The sequence below is a fragment of the Hermetia illucens genome, chromosome 3, assembly GCF_905115235.1.
Source record: "Hermetia illucens chromosome 3, iHerIll2.2.curated.20191125, whole genome shotgun sequence".
Lineage (NCBI taxonomy): Eukaryota > Metazoa > Arthropoda > Insecta > Diptera > Stratiomyidae > Hermetia > Hermetia illucens.
In genome coordinates this window covers 65,998,102-66,011,079 of record NC_051851.1, presented here as the reverse complement: position 1 = coordinate 66,011,079, position 12,978 = coordinate 65,998,102, and the positions used below count along the sequence as shown (strand labels likewise).

General features: G+C 36.1%; 1 protein-coding gene across 1 annotated transcript in view; it reads left to right on the top strand.

Moving 5' to 3' along the window:
• The first annotated feature begins 3,250 nt into the window (after nucleotides 1–3,250).
• LOC119653157 (V-type proton ATPase 116 kDa subunit a1-like) overlaps nucleotides 3,251–12,978 on the top strand; it is a 74,060-nt gene continuing 64,332 nt past the window's right edge. The window contains exon 1 of the mRNA XM_038057697.1: nucleotides 3,251–3,379. The gene's annotated coding sequence lies outside the window, so the exon portion shown is untranslated. The remainder of the gene's footprint in view (nucleotides 3,380–12,978) is intronic.

The window sequence follows — 12,978 nt, the reverse complement described above, 5'->3', positions numbered from 1 at the left end:
GGAGAGCAGTTTTGCACTAGAGTCTACAATCTGTAAATAGAACTGAACCGTGTTACCTTTGGGTCTATTTTGCAAATTGTGTACTTTTTATTCCACGGTTTCAGAAAGTTCTGTCGGCTCTAAGTCCATTACTCGATAGGTCGATTCACAGTAGTTTCTATCAATTTGAGTTTCAGATCACTATTCAACATGTTGCCATTTCCGCATCAGGAACTATCCACATACATATTAGTGTCTGCACCTAAGTGAGTGGATTATTCTTCATCACAGGCTAGACATTTCCATTGGAATCTCAGAATATACCTTTCCTGGATTTGTTTGCGTAAAGCTCAGTCTGTGTTTAACGGTAGATAGCGAATTATTTTTCTGTCAAACAGAGTTTTCATTAGGATCGCAGCAGTGTACCTCTGAAATTTAACTTACTGTCAGCAATACACAAAATGCAGATATAGATAATTTACAAGACGAGGAGAAGATTCGTGTGGATGGATGGTCTGTCAGCTTAGAAAGCAAATCTCTTTGAGGAGATGCTTTAGTGTCTTTTATATGGACAATTGGCGAGAACATGTTCTGACCTGAAGCAGAAGCCAAGCATTTGGGGGAAGCACATTAGGTTGGCCTGCCGAAGCAATTCTCGAGCAAACCTTATGGGAGCTATAGTTGACTTTAAGCCGAGGCCGTTCATATTTACTGCTTGATGGATATGTAAACGTCAAAGACAATCATCTTCCTAGATACCTATATGTCTATATATGACAAAATACTAGAGCAATTAATTTATTACAAATTGCTGCCTGTTTAAACAGGGCAGTCTACATAATTGTCTCAATTGGGACGTTAAACTCAAGGAGCCGAAGGATGTTTTTTCCATTGTTCTAGAGTCATAGAAGAGTTTGGAGAGTATGTCGGGAAATACGGTAACCTGGAAACCTTAATTTGGAAAATGCTTGCGTGCCAGGAGAATTGAAATTCTGAGAATAGCATTATGGGATAAATTTAATGTGAGCTGAGAGGGCTTGAAGTAGTGTGAACGGCATGATTGTGATTGGGATTGAAGGATTAGGATTAGGATAGGCTACATGAAAATTTACATGGGATCATTGGAATGTTGTCAGGAGGCCTACTGTAAGATTAAGGCGTGGGAGGGCTGTCAAACCTGTCAAATTTTGGTCACAAACAAACATGGCAGATTTACACATATAGAGTGAGTGCAAGGGTCATTTGGTTTGTGAAAAAAAAATTTGATAGGTTTGACAGCCTTCCCACGCCTTAATCCTCCGGGAGGCCTTCTGATTGTCCCGCTGTTGCTTCACCGACCACATTCTCACCAATTCCAGTTAAAATTTTTCGTGCATCGAGCCATGTAAATTTCCATGTAGCCAGCTCCTAGACTATTAGAGCTATGTCCACCTCGCAGTGTAATACTTTGGGATGGTTCCACAGGGAAGAGGAAAGGAACTAGAGGTTGTGTTTAGTGGGTAAAAATTCTACATGTTGGTAAAATATCAGCCAGTGTCTTTTGAAAATCTCTCTCTCCAGAAAGAGAGATCATTGCTGCTAATTGACTCTCGAGTTAGTTCCGTGATATTCACAAATGTGTGCGAAAGAGGAGCGCTTACAGGAGCCTCACCATTTTATTTCATTAATATCCCAAATGTGCACTTACTAGATAAATGGAGAGGATTTGTCGAATAGCTAATCAACATTCTAAAAGCTGATATTTGTTCTAGTATTATAGCCAGAGGATGAAATCCGAAAGTTCCTGAGGTGTTGATAAGGATTTATTAGCAGGCAAATATTTCTAACTTTCTAAGTTTTCTGGGAATCTTTTATAATAAACAACGAATGTATTGAATATATTGTTTAAACTACAACGGCCCAGGGAGTATACATTTCAATGTATGCTATATTATATCAATAATACCAAAGATTAATAACAGGTGGGATTCCCAATAATTATACGCTAGTTATCAAAACTCTTCATCTTATTTTCAGAAAAACCTCCCTTAAATGTTTACATAAAAACGTTTTTTGCAACCCTTGCTAGATAAAAGAATGGCTTCTGATAAATTTAAAACTTTTCCTCAAGTGTATTTGCTTACATAATATAACATTCCGTAGCTAGCGTGATACATTTTAGGAAGAAGTGAATTCTGGGCATACAATAAGTTAAAAGAAAAAATCATAAGTGCTCTAAGCCTGAGTGATACCTTGTTCCATTATATTTATCTCACTTTCCGTGGCAAGTACAATAGTTATGTGTTGCGACGTTTCTGAACTTTCTCAATGAACGACAATTTGTTCAATAGTAACAACAAAAGCCGGTTTTCAAAGTCAACATAGTCAGGCAAGATTACATCGAAAATCTGTCCGCCTGTCGGTCTGTCACTGATCGATTTCATTGCAATACGTATTTTTTTTTACTGAAGGCCAAACGACGTGTAAGATGGATTCGCTGTAGTTATTTTTTTATGGCGTTTGCATATTATTCATATGAATACAGTCGTAGCAGTATATTTCGCACTCGAATATCAGGAAGAAGATGAAGAAACTATCTCGGCTGGATTTGAATTGTGTTGCTTTAGATTTTCAAACTAGTGCTGAGAACAAAAATTACAGGTAAAAGAATAATTACAGGTAAACTGAAATTTCTGTAGAATTCAACATTCATGTATATAAATAGGTGACTTGCACCATCATTTGATTGCCTTAACTTTATTTATTCGAAGAAAGATATAAGATATACTTACAAGGTGTTACATAATGGCCAGTTTAACGTTGTCTACTGTATAAATTCTATCTGTACCTCGTAAACCCTACCCAGAAAGTGACTTGCCTCAATGGCAAAAAGTTCAATTCCACTCACGTGCTTTCATCACATTGAAAAACAACAACAAATCCAAAAAGTAATGCAAAACTATTTAGAAACGAGTTGGGAAACTTAATTTTCGTCCCATATGAAATAAAACATTATGCACTTCCAGATTAATGCTCCGATCGCGGATGAAGCAGCCACAAATCAATAGATACGAGTGAAGCTACTTAGATTTCTTAGTAGAAAAACTGAGTGTTTAGTAACAGTTTTATTTGAATTAAAACTTTACTTCGCGTGCATGCACATATGCCAGTTGGCGAATTCCGAAATTCGTGCTTACTGTGTAAAAGTTTGTAATAATAGATCAAAGTGAAAACTGCATTGTTTAAGAAGAATGTGTTTGGAAATATCTTGACGTGATTTTGTTTATAGAAAAGTGCAATCAACTGCAAGTTATTAGTACTGTTGATGTTTGCGTTAAGAAATTAGTAACGTGGTTTATTGAGTGCTAATATTTGTGCTTTGGTGTTTACCAATTACTCGGGAAAATGGTAGCCATGGGATGTAAGTCCTTGCAATGTTTGTTTAAAATTAAATATAGCATCGGAGTGGATGCTGAGATTTTCCAGACTGAATTGACATTGTTCGTAAATTGGGAATATCAATGGACTGAGATCACTTGCTGAGTGTTTGGTTATATGATTAACGAAATTAATTGTTTGTTATTTAGTTTAGCGTTGATATGTCACCGCGTACTATGAATTTATAATTTAGATAAAACGATTGGTGGTTGCGCTTACATAGTTACACGTTGTTCCAGAAAATCAATATTATGTAATTGTAAATGAATATTTATTGTTTTGTTTATTTGTTTGTTTCTCTTGTTGGGGTTATTAATCAGGAAGTAAACTCTTTCATAATTTCTCCTTGGTTTATGTATTTTGAATTTCCTTTTTAATATCATCTCTTCTTGAGAACCACTGTATGTTCTAAGCAATCTATTGGGAAGGCTCAATGCAAAATTTATCATTATCAACAGATTGGTTTTGTGGATTACATAGCGATGATAGAGCGGAATTGTATTTCTTAACTAAAAGCTAATCATTTTTGTTTGTGGAATACATTTTGCGACTTTGCTCACGTTCCTCTAATCCATAGTTTCTAAGGAATAATTAAAGTAAGGCAAACTTAACAATCTCGAAATGTTGGTTTGTATCATTAGATGAATTCATTATTTAGCTGAATAATGTATATTGCGTTGAATGAATTGCATTTTAACGAAAGGTATAAAAATTAACAAGTGCAAAGTCATCATGAAACATCAGCATCCAATATTTATTTACAGCTGATTAGATTACTACTACGGGCAGGTTTAAGTCTATTTGTTATCACCATGTAATTGTTACGATAAGATTCACGTCCTCCACTTTCTTCTGCAGATTGTGAATCATATTTTTAAGGTTTTGTGTGAAAGAAAACCTTACTAAAATCGGTTCAATGCTATTCCGTCCGTCACATGAGATTTACTCTAAAACTGCAAGAACCATGGTCATGAAATTTGGTGAGAATATAATTTTGGCTTTAGAGGGCCTCCCCATATATAGGAAAGGGGGCAACCTTTTTTTTCACAGATAATGGCCATGTGGGATAACAAATAAAAGGATTCAATTAGTACTTTTCAGAAATCAAACAGTCAAATCAAAATTTGTGCCCCAGAAAGTCAAACAGGTCTCGTTCTCAGAACCCAGCCAACCGAAAGATCTATAGGTTTCAAAATACATCTATTCCGATATCTGGTCAAATAAAGTTAATAATAGCATTAACTAATTTTAAAAATTTACTTGAAACCCTTCCTTAAATTTACTGTAGATGAACATAGCTGATTATATAATATATCGCGTGGTACTGCCACAAATCATTTTATTACATTATCAACTACTGAAACGAGTTCGTTATCTAGCAATTGGTTTGGTGTGTAAGACGCGCCGTCGTTAAGCACTACGAGTTGTAGTATTTTGATGGGGGCCCTATGGGATTTTTATTTTCCTTTTTTTTCCTTTTACTCAATTTACTCAATTGTAAAATGAATCCAAAGGGAAATACATAGTACCATCAAATTTGTTATGAATTTTACTACTATTAGCAAAGTTATGGCGTCAAATTTGTCCTCTTGATTTGAATTTGCTGCATTCCAAACTATTAGAGAATATCAGCTCCACATTGAAGCCAATAGTCTGAAATACACTGTCCCAGAGACCTATATGTACATAAGAAGAAAATGTTTTTGCTAGGTGTAATTTATTGGAAAATTTCTTTAAAACGCTTTTAGCTGAAAACCATTTACTAAATTTATTAATTATCAATTACGAGCTAACCCTGTTTCTGGACCGGACAAAGACTAAAGAAGAAGACCGCCTTGAAGTGTGTTAGAGCACTTCATTCAAGAGCTTAACGGAACACTACAGTATACTGTACGAAGCAATGTGGTTAGCATTGCGCTTGCCCGAGGTTATTACCCTGATTTGACTCAGGTACTCATTCACAGCTAAATCGACTGGTATTCGGCATCTAGTCACGGTAACAAATCCCTCTGCTACCAGTGAGATTTGAGCCGCGACCTTCCGCTACGACAGCCCAGCGCTCTAACCATTTAAGCCATCCGGACACTCATCTCGGAATAAGGGCGATAAACTTTGATAAGTGGGCTTATAAGTGGACATCCCGACACGAGGTCTCAAACGTTGAACTTTTTCTGTGTACTCTAATGGGGGCAAAGGGAATTCAGAAATAAGAGATTTTTGCCTTTTTTTTGATTTTTTTTAAGGTTTTGTGTGAAACAAAACAAAATGGGAAGTTTGAAAGAAATTCAATTATTATATAAATTGATATATAAGACGTGCTTTACGTCATTATGATATAAAGTGCGCTCATCTGAACAGCAGGAACCATGTGAATATTTTAAGGTTTTGGGAAAGACAAAACCTTATTGAAATCGGTTTTCTGTCTGTCCGTCCGTCACAGCGATTCTCACCAAATTTGGCGGAAAGGTGGGAATGCATATAGCGAGTCACATAATTCTACTTCGAATTTAAGGGAGGGGGTCCCCATACATGCGAAAAGAGGGTGTGCATTTTTTTTTCATCAAATATGACTATGGGGTATCAAATGAAAGGTCTCGGTCGGTACTTTCCGAAGCAGTTCTTAGTTTTTGCATTTGTTAGAAAGGGGGTTAGTGCGGTGGTCGAAAGTTATCATTTCTTTAACTGACCCATTCTCACAAACTACCCAACCGCAATATCTTAAAAAAATCAAGACGCTGCCACTATATGGTGCCTAGACTCCACACTGTTATCTGTTAAAATAAAGTTAATAATAATATTTTTGTTAGTAATTGGCTGCAAAATCCCCTTATGTACCACCACGAACGATGTAGTGTATAACATAGAGTATGATCCTACCAAGTTTGTAGAAAATCGCACTATTGCTAACAAAGTTATAAGAAGTCGAAGTTATCGCTTCTTTACAAATTCAAGACTAAATGTCAATATCACCTGAATGTGTATGTTATCATATAATATACGAATGTTGTACCTGTTACGTACTAATGGGGCAAATGTGCACTCAAAGATCTTTACAAAAGAAATACACAAAACTTTTCATACCTGAAGTAGCCAGCTTCTAGCCTCTCTTTTTTAGAAGTTTTATACCAGCATCAATTCGTGCCAATGGTTATCATTTTTAAAAAAATATCAACAATTTTCGAGATTGAAAAAACAGTGATTGAAAGTCTAATAAACGCATATTATTGTGTATTTTCTGCCTTCACTAGCTGTCCTGGATAAGTTACACAGTTTTAAAGACCCGATAACTTTGCAGTTAATTTTCCTCTTATCGTGCCCTCTGTCGTCATCGTAATATGGATTATATTATAATAGATACAAATACCTCCGAATTGTCCACGATGAGGCCACTGCTACAGCAAGGGCATGGCACATTCTGTTTTATCATAGTATATCCGCTCCTAGTGCAGATTACCTGATAGTCAATTGACCTGGCGTGGAATTCAGGATTTGAACCTGCTTCAGGATTTCGAAACACTAAAAACCATTAAAAAGTAAAAATTACATCTACGTGACTGTGGATTGACGTGATATGGAGAGGCGGAGTGAATTCTGACGCAGTTCTTGTCCTCATGAGATATCAACAATATCTTGTTTGTATATTATGTATTGGGATGAGCCACTGACAAAAATGCTCATTATTATTATCACTGACAAGGTGAAATTCAATTAAGCATTTCACTTTTCTGGTGAAGGTTGAAAGCTTGAACAGCCTTAATTATAATTATCATGAAACAGAAGCATAAACACATGAACAATAAAATCGTTAAAAGAGAATAGATTGTCTCAAGGTTGATAATAAATTGTCACTGAAATATCATATATTATAAGAGACCTCGATATACACTGCCGGGGAAGAAACATGATCAGCGTTTTTAAAGATATTTTCCAATCAAAAACGAATGTATTTTTGATTTTTACGTTATATATGAGTTTATAGAGTTTATATAGAATTATATTATATGTGTAATTAGAATTTTCGAAAAAGGTTGTCATAATTTCATTTTTGAAAGATACAGAATATAGAGTAATTTTCTTAGTTTATTATTGATTTATTGTGTTGTCAGGAAATGATTGAAGTTGAAACAAATTACCGTTGAAGTGCCCGAGTCAGAGAGTAATAAATAATCTTCGAAAGAGCACGTTAAATGGAGTGTCAAACGCTGGACCGTTGCATCTTATAGTGGCTAATTAAAATAGGCTCTTTTCAACACCAGCGTCATGTTCGATCACCTTTTGGAAAACGTAAGACGTCAAATACGATACGAGAATGACTAAGAGTTGGTTGGCCGACAACCATTCAAACGTACTTCCATGGTCTGCACAAATTTCATCGACTATCTTGGAAAATCGTTGACAAAAAGATCAGGGAACGTAATATCATGCCTGACTTATATACCAACAATGAGTAAGAGAGACTTCCAATTGATCTGATTTTTTGGCTTGTTGATTTCATGCTTCATCGCTGTCATGTAGTTATTATTGCTAAATTATCTGCGACAAATTATTGAATTTTTCACTAGCATACTTGAGTTTTGATTGATTGGTTGATTGATTTTTTCATTTTTAGTAAAATTTTTACAAAAATTTTTATTTTAAGTAAGTGCAAGTGCTTTTTAGGCTGGAATTTTGACGAAATCGTCAAAATGGAAGCCGTTACTTTATGAAACCTATTTTCAAAAAGTAAAATTACAACAGTGTAGAGTTAGAGTTGTCCAATAAAATTTATAAACATATAATATTATATAAAAATTGAAAATACACTTTTAAAACCTTTTCCAACCCTGTGTGTATGTTAATGTCAATATTTAAAAATAAGGAAAAAAATAAAATACATAAAATAATTCATATTCTTGAATAAAAATGTTTACAAAAGATATTATAAGGAGGCCCAAATCCTTTCCGTGCTGCAAAAATTATTACTACAATGCGTACGATGCGTAAATGTGTTAGCTGATATTTATGCAATAATAGAATTACATATATGTAAACTTTAGGCAAGCGCATCTAACAATGTGGGTAGTATAGTATATTCCGTATTCAAACCAATAATTGAAGTCAAATGATAATTCAACTAACAATTTTGTCAACAAAATACAAACTATCTGCTATCCAAAGAAATATGTTGATCATTCCTCGTTTGGAGCATCCAGTTCTGATTTTTATAAAGCGGCTAGAAAAACTTTAATTAACCTTAAAAGTGGCTTTTACTAAGATGACTAAATTCTTGGTCCTGGTACATTCACCATCATATTAAACATAACGCGTAAACCATGCATACGCGGCATCGCTATCGGTTTGCTGACATAAGTTTCTTCTCCTTGTAGGATTTCTCGCGAAGCTTGAACGTTCCATTCATTGTTCGTAGGACGACCCGTTTGTCGACCTGGTATAGGGGGTTCCATAGCATGGCATAGCAGCCAATTGAGTTGTGGCCCTTTCTTAAAGTGTGACCTATCCATTACCACTGTCGCCTTCTCCTTAACACGTTCATTGCTAACTGTTGAAGTTGTTTATTATAATAATTATCGTTTTAGGCCAGAGTACTCTGATGACACGACGCAAGCATGTGTTAATGAAAGCATGTAATTTTCAAGTATCAGTGGCGACCACTTTTCATGTGCTCTTCCTATGTAGTAACCTATAATAGAAAGAAAGATAACAAAACAGGAAGGTGAATCTATCCTGGTTGATGTAATGAGTGACATCAAGTGTGGTGTCACTGTCGAAAAAAGCAGCGCCACTGAGATATACAAATTGATTTGTGCTTTCAATACTCTACCCATTAATGTAATTATCAAGATTGTGACTAGCTACACTAAGAATTCTGGCTTGGATGGTATTTATCTGTTATCCGACTTTGTTTGATTACTTCTCAAAATTCAGAATCATATCACTAAGGTTCACTATTTGGCGCAACCTAGTCGATGTATTTGGAGGAATATGTCATGGTCAATTGAAACCTTCCACGTTCTCTAAAGAAGCCAACATGGAAAGCGTCGCCGATAATGACAAGAAATATATAACTCTTTTGTCGTCTTCAAATTCTTTTGATATTTTCTACTGGTGCAGAATATGACATTTTGTGCCGTCATGTCGTTTGAAATCTATGTTAAGCAGATAAGGCTGACATCTGATCTCCACACAATGTTCCATAACGACTTGAAGAGTGTTAATGTGGTCAGAAGAATCCAGAGCGAGGACCAGCCTGTTCTTCGTCGATCAAGGCTTTGAGAGGTTCTTTAATGCGTTCCAGGATCATTTTATGTTAGTAATTATCTTTGGGACGGCAGAAAGCATGTAAATACCCCTCTCATTGTGGGATCTTAACAATCATACCCTAATTCCACTTTCTAATGTGGTCTCAGATTCCCGTTTAAGCGGTAGTAGCAATTATGCAGAAGCTGAACTATATGGAGAAACGAAATTTAAGAGCGTGATTCGCTAATTCTAAACAACAACACCTTCAACAACAAACTAAACTTTAACCGTGGAACAAGTATTAGGGAAATGTTGGACGTACGTTGGACGTGTAGCACTGTTGAAGGGAACAATTGGTTCCCGAAATATCGTCATTATTCGTCATTCATTTTTAGGAAAAACTACAGTCTAATGAGCACTGAGGATACAGCGAAGGAGACAGGATAACTATATAATTAATATAAAACTAAATGTGTGATCTAAATCAACTACATAGGTGGATATCTTTAGATATTTATGATGAAGTACTGGAAATAAAAAGGAAAAAAAATATAGTCTCAGTTATAATATATGGCTCAGTTATTCGCATTATGAAATCGAGATGCGTACATAGAAAAACGAAGCTCCGCATCTATAAAGTTGGCATCCGAGTTGGGGTACACTCCGACACAAAAACACCAAGGAAAATTACTAGTTTCTTTTGATAGGAAGCACCTATGACTGATACGAATAGGAAGGGGAAGAGGACGATATAAACTAAATTGTAGATATGTAGGGATTTAGATACAAAAAAAAAGTTGAGTAATATATTACAGTGAAGAAGAAGTGGTCAGCAGGATGAAGTTATGAAAATTGCAGTGAATGGGCTAAAGGAACTATTGAACGCTTCGATGAAGTTGACAGCACCTAAGTACTATAAACTGCGGATGAATTAGCAAGTACAGAAGGGAAAAACTTGACTGAGCTTTCCATTATTTTCTACATTACAACTCACTAACTTTTTTCTTCCCTATTGCTTCGTCAGCCTCGTGATTCTCACCCTGCTACCCACAGGTAGGCGAGCCACTCAGGTGGGTGAGTTTCACTGCGTGGTGAATTGCCTCCTTCCCTTGTGGAGCCCGGACGAATCCGTGTTAATTAGCTTGTACCTCCATACTACCAGGAGGCAACTATTCCATGTCCGCTGAAAGCAATACCAATCATTCTCGCCAAAAATGACAATCGCAATCAAACTGTAACAAAATTATCAAATAGCAACCTAAAGGATATTCTTCACTATCTTGCTAGGCCGGACACTTTCATGCACTCAGGACATTATGGGCTCATTCCAAACAGGATTTAATTCAGAAAAATCAGACATAGGTTAAATTTTCCCTGTGCGACCAACGATGGGAAAACTTTTTGAATATGGTGAATAGTTACACCATCGACTTCATCCACTTCAAGACCGTCTACACGGCAATGGGACAATTAGGTATCCTGACCAAATAGGTAAGACTGACTAAGCTGACCCTGATATGGGTCAGGGCAGACATAGAAACAATACGACTTTTAACGTTTGCAACTTTCGTTATCCGGCCAGTATTATTCTCAGTTTAGTCCTATAACGCAGGATAACCTCATACCGAATAATCGAGAGTTTGGATACTTGATCTCATATAAATGGCTTCTTTCCATGTTCAGATGGGTAAACAGTAAAACATTATTCTGCGGGGATGAAGTAACAAATCTAACATGGCAGTGAAAGAAACCCTGAGTTTTGCCAATTTTAAAAAAAGGGAAAGACTCTTCTGGTTCAAAGAGTTAGAAAGTAACATCCGACAACGGGCGCCAACGATGGAGCATGCCATCAAATTATTAAGGGTCTCCAAATTGAAAAATGTTCAGTGGTATAGTCGTCTACTAACAGTTTTTGCATCCGGGTTCTCCGGCGTATGTCAATAAGGACATGAAGAGGAGTTGGAAAGATTTTAACATTGTTGCAAATGAAGATGGTGTTAAGCATATCCCCAGAAAGAAATGCGTCAAATAGCTGCTGTATATTTAGATAAACGCCTGTATTTCAACTGTCGTATTACGAGTACAGACGTTAGAAAACGCATGCTTGAAATTAATGTCCCTTCGGAAAGTCTTCTATGCTCTACACCTTAATCGAGGATTTAAGGTAATAGTTAAGTTAGGTGCCACCTTACTCTGGTTACACCAATACTCACCTATATGTGTTCACAACGTAATGTTCGTAATTTCACGTAGCTGTCCTGTTTAGCTAAACAGGTGAGAAATGAGGTGAATCATGAAGCTGCCGCCGTGCTGAGAATCGACACGGCTGTTGTGAAATTGGTCCGGAAAAATATTGTATGATTCACTTATATAACGAGAACCCTCGAATTTCGAAGCCCTATTCCTCAGATGGAGGGTTGTGGGAAGATCGTCATTGGTTTCATCCCTTCCGTAGGTTTTTTGTAGCTCCAGAGGGATCGTCAAGTTTTAAATTCAGTTAGCGTTTCCGTTATTTATCACATATTTAGGCGAAGCACCGGCAAGAAGATCTTTGGAACATACAGGACGGAATCCAGGATTCGACTCGAGATACAGATAGCAATTCGCGTTCGACTTAATGAAAAGTGAAAACAAATTAGCACTTCTTTTATCTAAGAGCCTCACATTTTGCTATCTATGGATGCGAGGAAGGGGCTTTTCTTATCTGTAAATCCTAAAAATATTGCAATGGTGACAACAAAGCGTTTGACAAACCGGGAAAACATAGTGGGGATTCAATCAGCAGCAGTAGTAATTACATATGTGGAACTAGATGAGACAATTGAACTTAGAATATTGTAGGCAGCGCACTCGTTAAAAAATTATTGTAGTTTTTGTTGTCATCAGGACAATAATCCGTTGTCAAAAAGAACAAAGACTCCACAATTAGTATATACATTGAACGCTTAAACTTATAGGTAACTTTGTCACCTCATGCACTATCTTTTAGACGAAGTTCCTTAGTCCTGGAAGATTATGACTAGCTAGACTTTAATGATAGAATAAATGTCGATTCTCATTAAAATAACAACACTGTCGGAGCACATTTTTTCACATGTAATAAATTAAAATTTTCTTTCGTATTGAGTGATATAGTGGTCTTGAATCTGAATTTTTCATTTTGGTTGCCCAGTAAATATAGAAAAATATCGTCTTTTTTTGGTAGACTGTAGATGCATTTTGTACATAGAAAATATGTAGCTCTTAATTTAGAAGAACTGCTAATTTGAGCTGGAATTTTCTTGCCAAATCACAAAATATTCAACTTTATTTATAATGGGATTAAATTGTATATCGAAGTAC